Raw genomic sequence first — 18,869 nt, 5'->3', positions numbered from 1 at the left:
TCGTCAAAGAAACTTCCCGCCAGTTTCGATAACCACGACTCCACAGCATTTTTCGTGTCATCGTCAGATCCAAAGCGCTTGCCACCAAGCTCGCGCTTCATGTGCAGAAACAAGTGATAGTCGGACGGCGCCAAGTCCGGGCTGTAAGGCGGGTGGTCGAACTGCTCCCAATGAAACTGTCGAATTAACGATTGAGTGACACCAGCAGTATGGGGCCGAGCATTGTCATGGAGCAACACAATTCCTTTACTGAGCATTCCTCTTCGTTTGCTTTGAATGGCACGCCTTAGTTTTGTTAAAGTCTCACAATATCGTGCCGCATTAATGGTTTCACCTCTGGGAAGAAATTCAGTAAGCAAAACGCCTTTCCTATCCCAGAAGACAGTGCACATGATTTTTTGTGATGATATTGTCACTTTGAACTTTTGTTTTTTTGGAGAATGAGTGTGTCTCCACTCCATCGATTGTTGTTTCGATTCTAGTGTGAAATGACACTCCCAAGTTTCATCACCTGTCACAATTTGGTTTAAAAAGTTTTCTCCCTCATCACTGTACCGCGTGAGAAATGTCAGGGCACTACCAAGTCGCTTTGTTTTGTGAACATCAGTGAGCATTTTTGGAACCCATCGGTAACACAGTTTGCAATAATTCAAGCGGTCAGACACAATTTCGAACAAAACAGTACGTGAAATTTGTGGAAATGCCTCTGAAAGAGTTGTCATTGTGAAGCGTCTGTTCTCATGAGTTGCTTCGTCAACTTTCCTTACCAAATCATCGGTGACAACAGAAGGCCGACCACTCCGAGCCTCGGCGTGGACATTTGTTCGACCTGCTTTAAACATTCTTACCCACTTTCTCACCATTCCATCACTTATCGCGTATTCACCGTAAACTTCTGTCACTTGACGATAAATTTCGGCCGGTTTAACATTTCTCGCGTTCATAAATTTAATCAAGGCACGAATCTCGCAGTCAGCGGGAGAACTAATTGTCTTAAACATTTTGAATGTGCACAGCAAACTGAAAACACAACATAGAGCAACCAAAATGGCGACAATTGAAAGTCAGTGAACAAGAAAGACTAGTGCGCATGCGCGGAACGCCTACCACAGCGCTGCGACGGCACTAGAATGAAACGGTACTTAGTTTCCGAATACGCTACGTAAATTGGCTAGCTTTTCTGGTAGATATAAATAAGAGTACAAAAATACTTACCTCTGCGTTTCTGGCAAAGGGTAGGGTGGTTGACTGATTATGGCAAAGCAAGCAAGGACTATTTTCTTTTGAAAGGATGCCTTCATGGAAGATTTTTAGAAGACATACAATTACATTCCCGTTATACTTACAAAAGCCGCGAAAACTATACAACAAGCTCTTTCACCAGGAACCAAGCCTAGAACGAATTACCGGTGTTCAACGGTATTAATGATTCTGTGTGTGAATCATCCAAAGGGAAACCAACTCAGAACGAAGCTGTAAATAAACGTTCGGTGGATCTTTTCACCCCAACGAGTAGTAAACCATAAACAAAGTTTATAACTTTTTTGCTCATCCAGTAGTGGACGATAAGTAAAGTTTATGCTTATTCCGTCGAACCAGTAGCAGACTATACACAAATTAGTGAACTTTTATTGAAAAATTCAGATGCTATTTACTTTGCACGAATCACGGAAACAAATTTTTATTTATTTATTTTTCATCTTTGGCAATATTTTTTATTTCTTTTGGTATTTTTACTTCGTTGAAGGAAATATTGTAATCGCGGAAGATTTTCGGTATCACATTTCAACGAAAATATCCATGCTGACGATTTCTTTGTTTGGGATACCTATAGGTAGGGACAGAATAAAGGACTATCCTTTCCAAAACGGATTGTAAAGTGGATTTAAAATGGATTCAGATGGGATTCTTCCGTGCCATCTGTAGGTACGAGCGAAAGTAAGTATGTATGTATCACACGTAACTCAAAAAAAAAATTAGCCGTAGAACGTTAAAATTTTGTATATGGGACTGTTATAACATGTAGTTGTGCACCTCTCTTCGTTGCAATCGGCTGCACCAAACATATATATATTCACCGTATATATACTATAGCATATATATTACCCGTCTCGGTGAGCTGTTCTTTTATTCTTGTATGTTGGTAAACTGTGCATTTTTTGCTTTAAAAGTGATTCAATTATGTTGTTCTTGTGTGCCGGTTAAGGTTTTTATACCTTTAGCTAATCTGCATGCTATAGTTGTAGAATTATCAACAATTTTAAATTTTAAGTGGCCCAAGGCCTGACGAGGCTGCCATTTGTTAACATTTGAAACTCTTAGTAGCATAATAAATTCAGTTGGTGCACCAACTTCAGCGTCTTTTTGCTGAGTAACACCAAGAGTTAACTTTCGATTTTGTGCACCTAAAATGTTGTCTTCTTGCCCGCTGGCCGAATTTCTTGTGTTTTGAAACTCTACTTTTAATTGTAAAAACTGATTTTAACTGTTCTTAACTGTACTTCGTGTTTTAGGTTTTTGTATGTTTTACAATTTTTAATAAAAATATTTTGAGTTCTTATGTATTTTTGCCTTGCCAAGAAGTGAGAACTAAATTGATCGAATGAAAAAATATATCTGCAATGAAATCCGAATAAAAATGTTTAAATGAAGCGAAGCAAGAAAGATGTATAATTTAAAATGCCGTACAAGGAAGTCACGTGATGTCCACATCAGCTTTTTTTAAAAAACAACGATGAAAACTTATAGTTCTGATATTTGTGTAGTTAAATAAAACAAAAGTAGGTAAAAAAGAAACTTCAATAATTAAACAAAGCAATATAAGTTGTCATGAAGGTAAGCTCATTTTTCAAGCCCTTTTCAGCGATTACTGTAATTTCGCCCCTGAATATTAATTCTCGGTTCGTGAACAATCTCTCATTTGCTTAACGAAAGTAACAAAATTGGGTACATTGTTTAAAAAAAATAACCCATAATTCCTCGCAGTTGTCGTCTAAAAACAAAACCATTAAGCAAACGTTCCTTCTCTAATTGAATTCTTAATTATTATTTAAACAAAAAGAGCATCTCGTGCAAAATTTACTAATATTTTTGATGCTCGTTTTCTTAAACTCCTTTTCCTTTCTTTTGTTTTTGATTTATTTTTACAAACCTTAAATAAACAGTGATTTATCTTAGCAAAGCGGGTAAGTGTTCACATTATAAGTGATTTTAAACGATATTCTCGATTCTGTTGTTCTTTTCACGCGTGCCAATTCAATAAAACATTACATATAGTATTTGTCTTTTTTTTTTTTTTTTTTTTTTTTTATTTTTTTTTTTTTTTTACAGTCTTGAATACCTTTTCTAAGTAGGAAATTAATTGACTGAAGCAAAAGTATAAGATATATTTTATTTAGAGTTTTATTTTTCTTCAGCAAAAGAACTTGCTGATGATTAAATAATGTCAAAAACGAGGAGTGGTAAGAATTACCTACAGCAAATATTTTTCTCAAAACAATATTGAACATAAAATATCCAGCGAAGGACATTTTTGTTCCTTAAAACTTTTTATTACCTGCAATATGGTGTTATGTTTTGAAGATGTTTTACGAAAGATGAAAATGCATTCCGTTAAGACAACCTAAGATCTGCAGGCTTCATACGAAGCGTTCATTTTGAAAGTTGTGTAAGTTCATTTTTTCTTCTTTCGAAATATTTAAAGGTTAGCATTTTATTCAATTAAAAAATATAAATAAATTGTACTAAGTTTGGCAAAGTTTCAACGAATTTAGAAATAAGTAATTTGATTACATAAATGACTTTTATTTGAATTTAACTAAATTGATATATTCTTTCTGGGTAGTAAATGGACTTTGTTTATACTTTATAAATTATTGAATTTATATAATTTTATAATTTATAAAGTATAAACACAGTCCATTTAGTACCCAGAAAGTAATAATTATTGAATTGTAAAAATCATTTAATTTCAATAATCAAAATTTTACTTTAAATGAAATGTGTTTTTTCTGATTTTGCTTATAAAAAAATAATAACAAAAAATAAAACATTAAAATATTGTTATTTATTTGCAGTGTTAAAAAAAATTACCTATTGTTAAACTATTTAATGATAAGTTTATCATTATTGCGAGCTTAACCTTAGATATGCTTTCATTAGGCAGCAACCGATTCATAAATAATTTTTTGTTGCCAAACCAGGAAACAAAATCTTTTGACATTTCAGGTTAATACATATACGTACTTTTTAACTTTACAGCCTGAATTTTATCCCACCAGTAGCCTACAGAATAGATGCTTGGAAGCCAGTACTTCGACGCAGACCCGAAGCCCAGCGAAGAGGCAGCTTGCACGGGTATTTTTTGCAATTTCGTAATTCGTTTTTTGTAATCGCGTAAATACGAAACATAGTCCTTTAAAGTATCTTCATTCGGGTAGACAGGTAATCATATATCTTGCCATTTTCAGCTGTTTCTAAATTTTTTAATTTATGTATTATGTATATTTAAAATATCACTTACTAATTATATTAATATCATTTACTACATTATTAGATTAATATTATTTATACCATTCCATTTAGAATATTATTATTGTATTTAATTACATTTTCACTACTTAGTAAATCCATCAATTCTTATTCTTTTTTATTATAGAGCCAGAATCTCTTAGAAAGTCCTCCTCTTTCCCTTAGGAATTGCATTCGTTTATAATTAAATATTTATAAAATCAAAATGATATTCGCTTTTTGTTAATGAAATATCACACCTGTTGCACAAATTTTTATTCCTTCCCTTTCCCTGTCATAGATCATTTCAAAATTTAAACAAAGTTAAAAAATATTTTCAAAAATTAAAATTTAATTAATTTTTTAATTCCCTAAGAAATTTTTATCGAATTTATAAGGTTTTTAAATACTTAAAATTTTTTATAGGATCTTTTATAGAAAATTAAAACAAGGAAACGTTTAGAATTCTTTAGAATTATGGCCCAGTTTTCTACGAATTGTGTCTTATATTTTTAGTAGAACTCTATTAATTGACTTTACATACACTATATAAGATTCTATGCGTGAAGACCTTTAGAAACTCTGCATAAATTTTATAGAACATCTGCAAAAATTTATGTAGAACATCTGTACATATCTCTCTATAATTTCTATACATAATTCTGTGAAGGTTATATAAAAAATTTTACAAAATTCTATAGCAGATCTCTGAACTAATTTACAGAAATTCGGGATGTAGTTTTAAAGAATTCAGAAAATGTTAAACATTGGATTTTTTAATAGAATTCTATATGACGTTTTCGTAAGGATAGACAACTTCTAAACCGTTTTATACAAAATCTAAAAAAAATTTTGAATCGTGGATCTGCTATAGAACCAAGGCAGATCTGCAATAAAATGGACAAATCAAGCTTCAACCTTCAGTGGAAGACTGGCATAGAATTAAATTAAAAAACTATGAGACTGTGTTCACGTACAGCCTATGCAGTTTCATGGTTGTTTAATTTATTAATTAAATTCGTTGCTAATTTTATAAATTTCCTTCACTGGGAGCCTTTTTAGTATAATTTTGGCTGTATAATGATTCAGGATCGAGATGGGAAACAGATTAAATTATTCCATCAGTAACCTATGAGAAACAGCGTCCCGCATAACAAATGCTATCGTAGAAGAGTTTACGTTCGTCAAGTTGTGCAACATTTTATTCAGTAACCTATGAGAAACAGCGTCCCGCATAACAAATGCTATCGTAGAATAGTTTACGTTTGTCAAATTGTGCAACATTCTATTCAGTAATCTATTAGAAACAGCGTCCCGCATAACAAATGCTATCGCAGAATAGTTTACGTTCGTCAAGTTGTGCAACATTCTATTCAGTAACCTATGAGAAACAGCGTCCCGCATAACAAATGCTATCGTAGAATAGTTTACGTTCGTCAAGTTGTGCAACATTCTATTCAGTAACCTATGAGAAACAGCGTCCCGCATAACAAATGCTATCGTAGAATAGTTTACGTTCGTCAAGTTGTGCAACAGTCTATTCAGTAACATATGAGAAACAGCGTCCCGCATAACAAATGCTATCGTATCGTCAAGTTGTGCAACATTCTATTCAGTAACCTATGAGAAACAGCGTCCCGCATAACAAATGCTATCGTAGAATAGTTTACGTTCGTCAAGTTGTGCAACATTTTATTCAGTAACCTATGAGAAACAGCGTCCCGCATAACAAATGCTATCGTAGAATAGTTTACGTTCGTCAAGTTGTGCAACAATCTATTTCATGACTTACACCAGCAGGACGAATAATATGATTTAAATTTCGGTTCACAATTCTCCCTTCTTGGCTCTTCCAAGTTAAAAATCTTGCTTCATAATGGATCTTCTATAGATTAACATGCAACGTCCAAATTAAAGGACATGATTTGTTAGCGTCGTGTTAGTCTTAAGAGTAATGATCCAGGGTCTATTCAGTATCAGGGCGGCCCACCTGTGCGCCATGCGCGTTAGCATCGTCATCATCCATAACAATAAATAACGGACGACATTTACAAACGCCGGAAATGCACCAGCTCATCACCCGTGCTCGACCGGCCTTTAGACCTAATTTAAGCCCAACAAAATTTTCATCCTTTAATTTACCGGCGAACACGTAATAAACGCTTTACTGCGAATGAGGCTCCACGAAATTTTAACCATAGCTTTTAAATCCTTCTGCCTGCGGGGAAATCTACCGCATTATCGGCGAAGATTATCAGCTTGGCAGCTTTCAAAATCTGGGATCTGTCCTCAAAGTTTTGCTTTTATTAAAAGAGGCATATCAGGCATCTTCTTCCCCCCGCAGCTCCCCTTTTAAAATCCCGAAGATCGAGTTGCGGCTAAATCTCTACTAGCCCTTAAATGGTGAGAGGGGGGTGCTTGTTACGTCAAAATGCAGCAGCTCCCCCTTCCTCTTCCTTGCGCAGAAGTGGAGGAGGGGTGATCAAGTGGAAATGCTCGGTCTCCATCCTTGCTGGACTGCTACTACATGATGCTCAAGCGCCGACAACTTTCGCCTCAGGGTTGCACTGAAGTGTAACGAGTATGACGCCAAATGCGCGGGAAAATGCTCGCCAAGGTAAAAGCGCTCGAAGTAGATTAACGCAGAGCCCTAAACTCGAAATGACATACGAAGATATGACTCATCCATTTTAAAATTTTTTTATTACGAATAAGGTTTACTAATAGTAATAATTAATATTGATAACAATAACAATAAAGGATAAATAACATTATTAAAAATAATAATAAATCATATTCAGCATAATGCAGAATTTGCTATATTAAAGCCTTTTATTCTTGTTGAAAAGAATTAAAAAAAAAAATTCATCATCTTTTTTCTTATTTCTTTTTCTTGTCTTTTTCAATTCTTGTCTTCTTCCTCTTCTCTCTCTCTCTTTTTTTTTTTTTTTTTTTTTTTTTTAAGTCCAAAGGGATTTGAATCCTGAAGGACTATTAGTTTCGTTTTGGCATTTTGCGTCGGACGGATAAATGTCGGTTCACTTTTCAAACTTTTGCCACAAAATGTTAGAGTCCTGCATTATATTTGAAGAAATTAAATAATGAAAAATCTTCATAAATGTATGTATATTTCTCTTATTGTGATAAAAGAACGGTACATATAGTCATCGAATTTTGAATAACGTAATCCTCCAACGAATTCGAGCATGTGGAAGACCAAATTTGAAATTTGAAATTTGTTTTATGATCGATTTCCTATTTTTTAAAACTTTGACGAATTTTTGATTAACAAACTCAAGGATTTCAAAGCGAGCAATGGCAACGTTGTGCAGAAAAAACATTTTTATCTCCAGCGCGTGAGTCTCTGTATCGGAAATTCTAAAGATATGCTCGTTTTAAAACTATTTTGCGATATTGCTGTTGCACTGGATCTTATGGTTTAAGTGCGAGGAACATGATATTTAATAAAGAAAGGTAACACACAAAATGTTAAAAAACGCCCCTTTGGACGTAATTTAAAATCTGAAACATTTCAGATTTTGTTTTTCTTTTTTTTTCTTTTTTTTTTTTTTTTTTTTTTTGAGAGGGGGGGTAATTCCTTCTTTTTGAAAATCTCATTGGATTGTCGATTTAAAAAATTAATTTCATATTTAAATGATGAAAAAGACATTATCAAATTAATCCAACAAATTTAAATTAAATTAGTTAGACATCATAATGAAAAAAAAATTTTTTTAATGCAATTAATTTTTCGCTCAAAAATAGCATTTGTATCGCACTTAAAGATAACTGAAACACGAAAAATTCTCTAGATATAATACATATTTCCAAAATTTAATTACAATCCTATTCGTTGCATATGCTGAGATCATTAAGCAAAGAGTATTTTTATAAATGCTTTATTTTTTGGTTATTTAATGAATAATGAAACAAAACCAAAACTTTTCCTAAAAGATAACTTATTTTTTGATTTCAAGAATCACAAAATCTCGCAAGTAAGCAGATCACAGCCTAACTAGAGTTCTGAGAAATTCAAGGCGTATGGGAAATTTGCATATTTTTTAATTTCACGTTCTTTCATGTTCAGTTTAGAGTATCGAATTGGAAGAAATTCGTTTACAAAACTGAAATTTTTCAATACGTTACGCACCTATGCCCCTTCCACTCCCAAAGAAAAAGGAAAGAAAAAAAAAAAAAAGACAGATGTATCTGCGATTAAATTATCGAAAGCATTCTAGTGGACATTGCAAAATCTCTTGCATTAATTTTATACAATGAGATCAGTATAATTTTACGGAGTTAGTCCTTATATTTCTCGAAAGTGTTTACTTCAATAACGACAGATCATTTTGCCCGTTTTCAATTCAGTGAACATTCAAGTAACTGACAGAACTAAAAAAAAAAAGTCTGAATTCAAAGGAAAAAATAATGTTCACAAAAAATGCAATAGTCGAATAAAAATTAATTTTGCCATGTTTTTATTTTTTAATTCAAAATAACGAGTAAAGCATATGACATGAAGTTCATTTTCTATGATAAATCATGGCGATTAAATCTTTGATTCCTAAAAAACAAATTAATTTTGTTTAAAAAAATTTCATTTCAATCTATAAGGAATTTTAAGCCTTCATCGCCGCAAGTCTCCGATGTGTAATAGGAAGCACGTCCGGCTGGCATTCGGAAGGTCCGAAGTTCGAATTCCGGTGAGAGCATCGCTGTTTCCGACTTCAAAAAGCCTAAAATATTCTACAAGTGTTCATGAAACAATAAGCAACCCTATCGGAAAATCAAGTTATCATCAGCGCAATACTTCAAAGACATGCTAGAAGTGTGTTCAGTTTGTAGTCTCCTCTAAAAGGAAAACAAAATTACTATTTAAAGTATATTTTAAGGACATTTTCCTTTTGGCATAAGATATTTAAACCGGATCAACATTTAGTGACATGTTTATATTGGAAACTTGCTACTTGAACCTATGATTTGAGCAAAATCGTGGTGGTTTCGCAGTATGTCATATGCAGCAAACACACTTTTTTTATGGAATGAATACCGAAGAACATGCTGCGAATTTGCCGTCTTGTGCTGGATAAATCTCCATAATGATTTCCATTCCCAATAGTGGCTCAGATAGATATCATTTCCATGATACCAATCTGAGAGAAGGCAATATTGTGTTAGTGCATGAAAGACCTTAAGATCTTGTCTTTGAAGCGCTAACACAATAGTGCTTTCTCTCAGATAGATATCACCCCATAATTTTATACAGATTATCACATTTTAGATAATGGCATAGTTAGCAGCAGAACAAAGAAAAAGGAGCGAAATAGTGTCTTGGCCGCAGGAGAGCCGAAGCTAAAAGATACGCAGTTATCCAATATGGAGGGGTCCACCAGCGGCCGAGCGGTAAAGTCGCTGAACACTGGTAGTTCGGTCCGAGGTCCGAATCCCGCGAACGGGCTGGCTGCATGAGTGTTTTCGTGGTTTTCCTCATGTGTAACGTGTATACGAACCAGTTTCCCTTAGAAAGTCCTCCACGAAAGGCATCCCTCCTCTTAGGCAGATAGCCCTAGTGTGCTTTGCCATAATTAAATACACCACACCAATATGGAGGATCAAAAACAGGAGGTTTCGGTTTAGGTTGGAAAGGTTTCAGTTCTCGAAATGGTGAGTTTAGGTTCTAAATTAGTTACGTCATCAGCGTTACACAAGCCGTGCAAGATGGATTGATCTAGAAATGGTAGAGTCCAGAACAGTTACGATTTTTACAATACAGAGAAATTACAGTGTTACCACTAGTTTAAATTATAATTTTGATTTGCATATTTTTTAATACATATATATTACCACACCTGGGTTCAAAGACCTTATAAGGTATTTCTCCCACCTTCTTGGCGTGCCTTCGTGGTGTAATAGTTCTGCACGCTAGGCCAGTATTCCAGAGGTCCGTGGTTCGATTCCCGGCGAAGGCGGTTGCTAATTCTTCATCTCTCCGGCTTCCAAAAAATAACCTAATGTCTCTACAGTGGCGCCCGAACTAAAAGGGTTGTGAATGATGACTTTCCACACCCAGGATTTGGCGATTGGGTCTCCTAAAACCCCCAGTCGCTCCTTAAAAGGGGGAGTATATAAGATATTTCTCCCACCTTCTTGGCGTGCCTTCGTGGTGTAGTGGTTCTGCACGCTGGGCCGGTATTCCAGAGTTCCATGGTTCGATTCCCGGCGAAGGCTGTAGCTAATTTTTCATCTCTCCGACTTCCAAAAATAAATTAATGTCTTTACAACTTTACGTGACCTTCGCAATCGGTAGTTGCAGTCATATGCTTCCAATTGCAGAATTTTAAATGACAAAAGTATTCATACTATGGCAAAGTGAAATTTTAAAAATATGTAATTAATTTTGGAGAAATAACGCAATCTAACTTTGAATACGGTCTTCTGTTTCTTTTATTCATATTTGAGAAAGTTTACACACGTCACGAAAAAATAAAAGTACAAAAAGTTTGACATCCGTACGACAGAAATTGAGTGGAATAGTTAATTTCAAAATTTGCAGTTGTTGATGTTATTTTCAACCTGCTTTTAAGTTTCGTTTAATTAAGTTGGAATAATTCGAGGAAATAATCTTAAATGAAAGTGTAGCGAAAAATGTGTATAATTTAACAGAGGCCGTACAAGGAAGCCATGTGGTGTGCACATCAGATTTTTTAAATTAATATATCAATTTATATCCAGAAAAATATGAGTAAAAATGGGAACACTAAAAGCAAGCTCTATGAATTTTCATATATAAAGGACGCCTTATAAGTACAGCCTTATATTTTCATATGTAAGGGCCGAGACTGTATGAAAAAAACTGAGTAAAGAAACCGTATCAGTATTTCAAACCGAAGTTTCTCATGGGGACTTGATTAAAATATGCGTCAAATTTAAATGAATATAATTGTGTTTATTTTGCCTATATTATTCATTATCATATATCAGCTTTATAGAAACTGTATAAAATGCAGTTTCATTTCCTGCTGTCCTTGGAATAAATTTTTATTGAATAAGAATAATACGAAAATTATTTAGTGTGTAATCTGTGTATTAAAAGCCTAATGCGAAATTTAAATCATTCTTTGCACTTGTAAAGCGAAGTGTAATTATTTCATTAATATTTCTTTAAGAACATTTTTAGAATGAATCGAATAATATTTCGATAATTTAATAGATACTTTCTACATTATATATGTCTTTCTTATGCAGTTTAAATCTGGTTTCTTGAATTTACAGCCATACAGTACTCTGGAAAAGCTATATTAAAAAAAAAAAAAAAATACTACCAAAATCATCAATTTAACTTTTAATAAAATGTCGCCAAATCAAGGATGAACAACGCCATTTGTCAACCCCATTCTCTATCACAATCTTCATCATGATGCGTTGGTTCGCCTACGAGGAAAAGGATAGGGATGCTTCAGAAACACAACACAACGGTGACTGGACCTAATCCATCATGATTATCTGGTCCGCATGATTGATTAATGCAATACGAGGACAGCTTAACCGTGATGCCTGGAGGGGGGGTGGAGAGACTACAGCGCTTCCTAAAACTCAACGAACAACCGATCGGTTGAGGGGGGAGGAGGAATAAAGAGGAAGGTAGGACGGGATGGTGCTAAAAGTTTTATTTCGCTCGCACCCTGCGAGTGTGAGTGCAGGCATCATGTCCTACCATAGTTCCTCTCTCGCGGGGACTGATGCCACGTCTCACTTTAAAACTTGCTGTAATTAATGCTTTTAAAGTGGTCAAGTGTCAACCAGCGTTTTGTTTTGGAACTTAACGGAGAGGCTTGATTGGATGATAATGAAACCTAGGGTTATACATCATTGAGGCGTCAATGTTTTCGCATTTGATTGGTTGGTTCTATGCATGTAAATGGAGAGAGAGAGAGAGAGAGATGAGTGAACAGTGAGATGGGTAGGTGTCAGATGCTTTGATCGGTTGATAAAAGAGGAAAGGGGAAGATAATTTTTCACTTAGAAAGCGACAGTGTCCGAGTAGATAACGGTGCACTATTATTGCTTTTTGAAAACATAAACGTTCTCTCACTTTCATTTCAAAGAAAGCTCCACATGTATGATATGTGTAAACCGGATTCTTAATTTAGCCGTTTCTTTCCTTTGATGTTTGAATTTCAGTGTCAAATAATAATTTATCTTTCATTAATCTTATATTTGTGCCAAGCCTACATTTTCTTTAGAAATGTCTAATGAACTGAAACCTGAAACTCTGCAAAAACACATTATCCACCGAAAAGAAAACACTTTTCAATATATAGGGTGTCAGAAATGTCGTCATACATAAGGCCAAAAATGAATTTTATGGTTTGGGTATAATAGAACGATAATTTATTGTCTTTAACAACTCATTATATCAAGATTGGCACGTTCTTCCCGACCAGAGCTTGGAGAGTGTGATGAAACTGACTCTGCTCAAAAGCAACTAATCCCTTCGTTTTAGTTTTGTAAGTCAAGCGACGTCACTGAACTCGAGTGCTGGGAAGAGCATAACCTCGTTTGTCTACTGACCTTGATGTCGACCTACGATCAGTTCATATGCTTCCATCCATGTGACGATAGAATGATTTGACACTACAAGAGAAACTCAATTTGTTAAAACTGCTTTATGAGGGTACCAGTGGCCGAACAGATAAGACGACTGAACAGTAGCAATTCAAATCCGGACAAATCGCCTGACTGCGTGGGCGCTTTCTGAATTTTCTTATGTATATCGTGAATATCCTCCATGAAATCATTTAGAAACATAGTGCACTTTATCGTAACCAAATAATCCAATCAAATCCTTAACGTGCCTGGGGTATTTTGTGTCACACTATTGGCCCATTTGTGGGGAGGTCTTCCCTCTTTGCTTTCGACGTGCAGTTGGAAGTACGTCCAACCAGCAATCGGAAAGTCCGGAGTTTGAGTCCTTGCGAGGGCACAACTGACAGTCTCACCTTTCCTGCAGGAAAAATCCCAAATTGTTCTACACAGTAACAATAAAAAATGTTTCAGAAAGAATAAGCTACAGTACGAAGACAGAAAATTTCATGCTGTGTTAAAATGTTACGTATAAACTCATATCTAATCGAGGGCCAGATTAGAAAGGTCAGATTAATAAGACTGGATCAAAATGTGACAATTATTTCAAATTTTTTGAGCAGTTAAGTTTAATTTAAACCCTGTCGTCCTGTCTTCTTTTTATTTATGCCACATATTGCCGCTTAAACTAAAAGGTTATGCAAATTGAAGGCCGCACAAGAGAATTTAAAATCTGCTAATTACATTTCTGCTAAGGTTAATTACATTTCTGCTTTGTCGAAAGAACAGCCGCCAGCGTCGATTTGTTTGGGAAGAGTTTAGGCATTGGTCGAATATTGCATCCAACTCATTGCGGTCGATAGTTGGTAAGTGAGCCCTTCGATAGTGTTTCATACAAAAACAGCGCAAAAGAACAAATGCATAGCAAGAAAATTAAATTATGCATTAAAAGTTAAAATGACTTTGAGAAAAGTATTTTCTGTGATGTTGTAGAGTATATTACGCTTTTCGAAAACGACAAAACACAAGACTTCACGGCCAGCCATTTGAACTCCAAACCTTTCATTTGCTAACTATGCATGCTTTCTAATCATGCCACGAAGACATGAGGTGTGGAAGGAAAAAAACTTCTTATCTTCTCCCCCCCTTAAAAGACGTCTCGCGAGGAAGAGAACCATTCGGCATATCCAGGTATTATTTACGAATTACCGTCCACCGCATTTTAATGGGCTCTATTTTAGATTGAGTTTTGATTCTTTTTATAACCGGAAAACACGAGAAAATTGCAATACTCTCGCCGAGATTCAGATTCCCGATCTTTTAATTCCAAGCCGGACATGCTTACCAATAACATGGGGTAAAGACAGTTTCTTATAATGCCATAGATTAACCTGTTCTCAACTTAAAAACATAGTCGGAGAAAGTAAGCTAAAGACCAGTTAATTTATCTACTTAATTGAATTCAATTAAATTACGTAATTTAAAAGCGACATATTCGCTTTTTTATTTGTCATCATATTAAATTTAGAAAACCATAACCGGTTTTATTTCTCTTTCAATGAAACAGTTTTACTGGCAAATACGTGCTACTGCGTGCGTAAAGGTTCATAATATATTGAATGCACAAGTCCGATAAAAAGTTAATAAAATTTACTCTAATCACAAGAAATATAACAAAGATATTCGTAAAATATCACAATATCACGCAATATAAACAGTAGCTATATTTTAAACCACTAAAGCATTAAATAGAACGCAATCCAAAGTGCAGAGAAAGCTAATCCGACTCATCGCGAATTCGCTACAATCAACAAACAATAGTTATCTAAACAACTAAACTGAGATATTTCTCTATTTTGTAGCTTTTTAAATCGGCCACGCGAGATAGTTCTAGCAGTTTCTGTAAAGCAAAAAGTGTGGAATTACGGTTACAGACAACATCGTAGTCAATTACAGAGATAAACTTTTATTCAATGTTAAATGCACGTGCTCTTGGATTTTTACTTTTCCGGCGTAGGTTGCTCTTAAAATTTGTCACACGCTACATTGCACGGGGAAATAAAACAATTTTAATTATAATTCTGTAGGATGGCATCGTCCATTATAATCGGATGACGCGACAAGCTGTGAAAATAAATCTTTTACTTTTCCGATGATAGAATTCAGACGATTCCGCCATTAAGACGATGATGCGGTTGAAAGATGTTTGCGGGACGGTTAATTCTCTTCATCTGTAAATAATCTCATATATTTCCTTGGTATTACTTGATAGACGGTTGCACGGATTTTTGGCGATTAACATTGGCGCAATTGTTGTCGCGGTTTTTACAGTCGTCAGCCATCTTGAAAAATGCTGTTTTTACGTATTTCACGCATAGTAAGGTATTCGAAACTTTAAAAAAATAAATAAATATCGTTAAAAATAATGGATTAATTTTTTATTGAAAACGTTGTTTTTTAAGATGGCTGGCAAATGTAAATAAATACATTTACTAAGAGTATAAAATGCTAAAGTAAGGTTAAATTATTACTTTCATATAATAGAATAAAAACACCGCTATAAAAACATTGCGCCAACATTTAATTGGAATAAAATATTACTTAAATTGAATATTGAATTAAAAACATCATACCAAGGTTTAAAAGAATTAAAATTTTTCAATTACTTAAATTCAAATCCTTTAAAATAAGTTTTATAGGATATTATTATTTAACATTAAAACATATGTGGCAATAAATATCTCAGGAATTTTTTAAAACAGTGTATTAATTTTTTAATAAAAATTAAAGTATACCATTATAAAGTAATAGAAAAATATGTACTTACATTTTTTTAAAGTATTTTACCTGTCGTTTATTGATAAGTACCAGAAAAAAAAAAACCATCTCCATCTGTTATCCACATCTCTCGCACTTCATTGAAGAAGCAATTAACGAGGTTTCCTCTAAAAATTTCAAATAAATTTCCTCTGACCCTTGTAACAATAAATAAATCTTTGATAAGGAAATCCAGGTTGGCCAAAATAAGGTCTCAAACGGCAATTTTTTTATGCCGATACCAATAATTATTTTACCAATAACAACATGCATCTTCGAAAGAGACATCCATTCGCTTTGAAATCTGAGGAATTCGAAGAGATGAATAATAAAATTTTAAAATGGCGCGGTAATGAACAAATATTCAGTAATCAATCAGGGAGCTGATTACATCACGCTTAGAATTAAAATTATTTAAATAATCATTCATAATAAAATCATATTTAAAAAATGCAAAATTAAATTGTATTTTAATATTTAACAGCCATAAATAATGTTTAAAACATTAGATTAAATTTATAGATATTAAAACCAATTACTTTTAAAATAATGTGACGTCATTCATTACATCATTCACAACATAAAATTCCATAAAATATAATAAACAATAAAATTTTTATTTAAACTAAAAATGCAAAATTAAATTCATTTTTATTATTTCGAAGTCATAAATAATATTTAAAACACGGAATTTATGCATAATAAAACTTATTATTTTTTAAATAAAATGAGAACAAAGTATCGGTTACCATAAATAACTTGTCTAGCTATGGGTTTACCATAAGTCGTATCGCTCGCCAAAACAAATCGCCAAAAAATTGCCAAAATCCGTGCAACCGTCTACCAAAGTAGCACCATTTTCTTCTACACATGTAATCATTTTATAGTTTGTAGCAACTATTCGTGTTTTATTAAATATTCGAGATATTTGAAGTCATTAGTCAGTTAAGTCGGATTAGTCATTTCAAGCCCCTATACAGCCACATCGGAAGTAAGTTTACAAACATCATATTCTTAGACAATAAAAACCGATCCTAGAATTCTATTAAAAATATCTAACTAAGGGCAAAATTCGTAACAGTTATTTCATGCTGCAAATGTCTAAAAATTATTCGTCACTGAAAACTTATTTTAAACAAATTTAAAATGCCTCTTGCGACAACGTCTTCCAAAAATAAAATTAAGCATTTCAATTACCTATAAAGCAATTTCCAACGATTTTTTTTTTTTTTTTTTTTTTTTTTTTTTTTTGAGCGAGAAAAAGTCTAATTTCGATGGTAGAATATTTATTTTGTTTCTGTGAATTGATTTTTTCCGTCAAGACACATTTGGTAAATAAACTTGTTAAAGATCCTCTATAGTCGTGATTCTGCAAATATATATAAGTAATTGCTAGTTAATATCTTGATAGCACTTATCATACTCTATCCATCTTATTCAATTAGCAGAAGCTAGCACATATCAGTTATTCAGTAAACTTTATAGTTGTTTTAGATGCATAATGTCACTCTTGCCGAAATATGTTGGGTACTTTACAGTGAAAGGAAATGTCGCGATGGAGTAATTTGATTTTACATTTCAATCAGAATTAATCTCTATAAATCGCAACGCTAAATCTGACTGAATTGAATTTGCATATTATGCATCAACTGGCCCATTATTTCAGCATTTATGATCATGCGACTGGTATAAGTGATGAATCTCACGCTCTAATTCCGCTAATGACCGAGTCTCTCTGTTACTACATTTACCATTATGGAACATCGGGGATACAGTAATTTAGAATGTGTTAAAATATAAGGGCAGAACGCGCATAGATGAATTCCGAAAGTTGAAAATACTATACTGTACGACTCAAATTTAAATTCTATCCATAGCTTAAACAGAGTATTTTATTAATATAAAAACTTTGCTAGAAGCAATTTAATCAGATGATGCCTTTAAAAATCATGAAACAGGACTACATCCATAAATGTTTCACATTCTTTCTGCCCCATCAAAATATTAGGTAGAACACTAAAATTGTTTGAGTTTAATAGCCTTAAACTGAATTTGATAAGATAGTCGAGACCGAAACATTTGTTCTGATAACAATACTCGAGTAATTATTGCGTTATTGATTCAGACTATTACACATTTCGGTCCAGAAAGGTAAAAAAATTCACAGTTCTTTTGTCGGTATTGCAATATGAATATACCCGTTTCATAATTTTCCAATTTCAAAACTTGAATCACTTATTCAGTCAAAACTTGAGTGACTAAAAAGTCCACAGTATTTCAACACTGGAGTCAGTTATTGAGACTATTAGAGATTTGTGGCCAGTAACATGAAAAATCCAGAGTTCTCTTATCGATATGCTAACACCGATATACCAATTTCACAGTTTTCCAGTTTCAACCCTTGAGTCACTTACTCAGATTATTAGACATTTGGGTAAGTAACATAAAAGATCCACAGGTTTCTCGTCGGGTTCTAGCACAGATATATAAATTTCTAGTTAGATATGTTAGTCATTTAAGCCTCCAGGGCACGCGCTAAAAACTATGATAATTCTTTATATCCCCTTTTACTTAAAGGATAATTGAATAAATGCCCAAGACCATGTCAATCAAACCTAAATGGTCTGCCCTTATTTTCTACCCGATTTAGTTTGTAAGCTAGAGCAAAGAATATTTGGCTTTTCAAACTATGAAACATAAAAAATAAATCGTATTGTCGTCGGATTCGACCGAGAGATCTTCCAATTTCTAGAGGACGTGCTAACCATTTAACAGCGACATCATGCGTTGAGGAATGTGATCAGTTCTTATAATGTGCTTTCCACTTTGCTGATATAGTGAACATCTACTGTATTTCTATAATATGGAAGGAAATCAGAGCTAATAAAAGAGGCTGAGGTTGCTAGCTAGAGGAGCAAGTAAGTATAATGCAAGCAACAAGCTAGAGGAGCAAGTAAGTA

The 18,869-nt window shown here is 33.8% G+C and overlaps 1 protein-coding gene across 2 annotated transcripts in view; it reads right to left on the bottom strand.

Moving 5' to 3' along the window:
- Positions 1 to 18,869, bottom strand: part of LOC118185374 (dachshund homolog 1-like) — a 546,499-nt gene that overhangs the window by 256,727 nt on the left and 270,903 nt on the right. The gene's annotated exons all lie outside the window — the stretch shown is intronic.

The sequence above is a fragment of the Stegodyphus dumicola genome, chromosome 9 (assembly GCF_044657685.1).
Source record: "Stegodyphus dumicola isolate Sdum_Otavi_A_Nest chromosome 9, ASM4465768v1".
NCBI classification, from domain to species: domain Eukaryota; kingdom Metazoa; phylum Arthropoda; class Arachnida; order Araneae; family Eresidae; genus Stegodyphus; species Stegodyphus dumicola.
The sequence above is the reverse complement of the archived record's forward strand: the minus strand, read 5'-3'. Positions and strand labels throughout refer to the sequence as shown.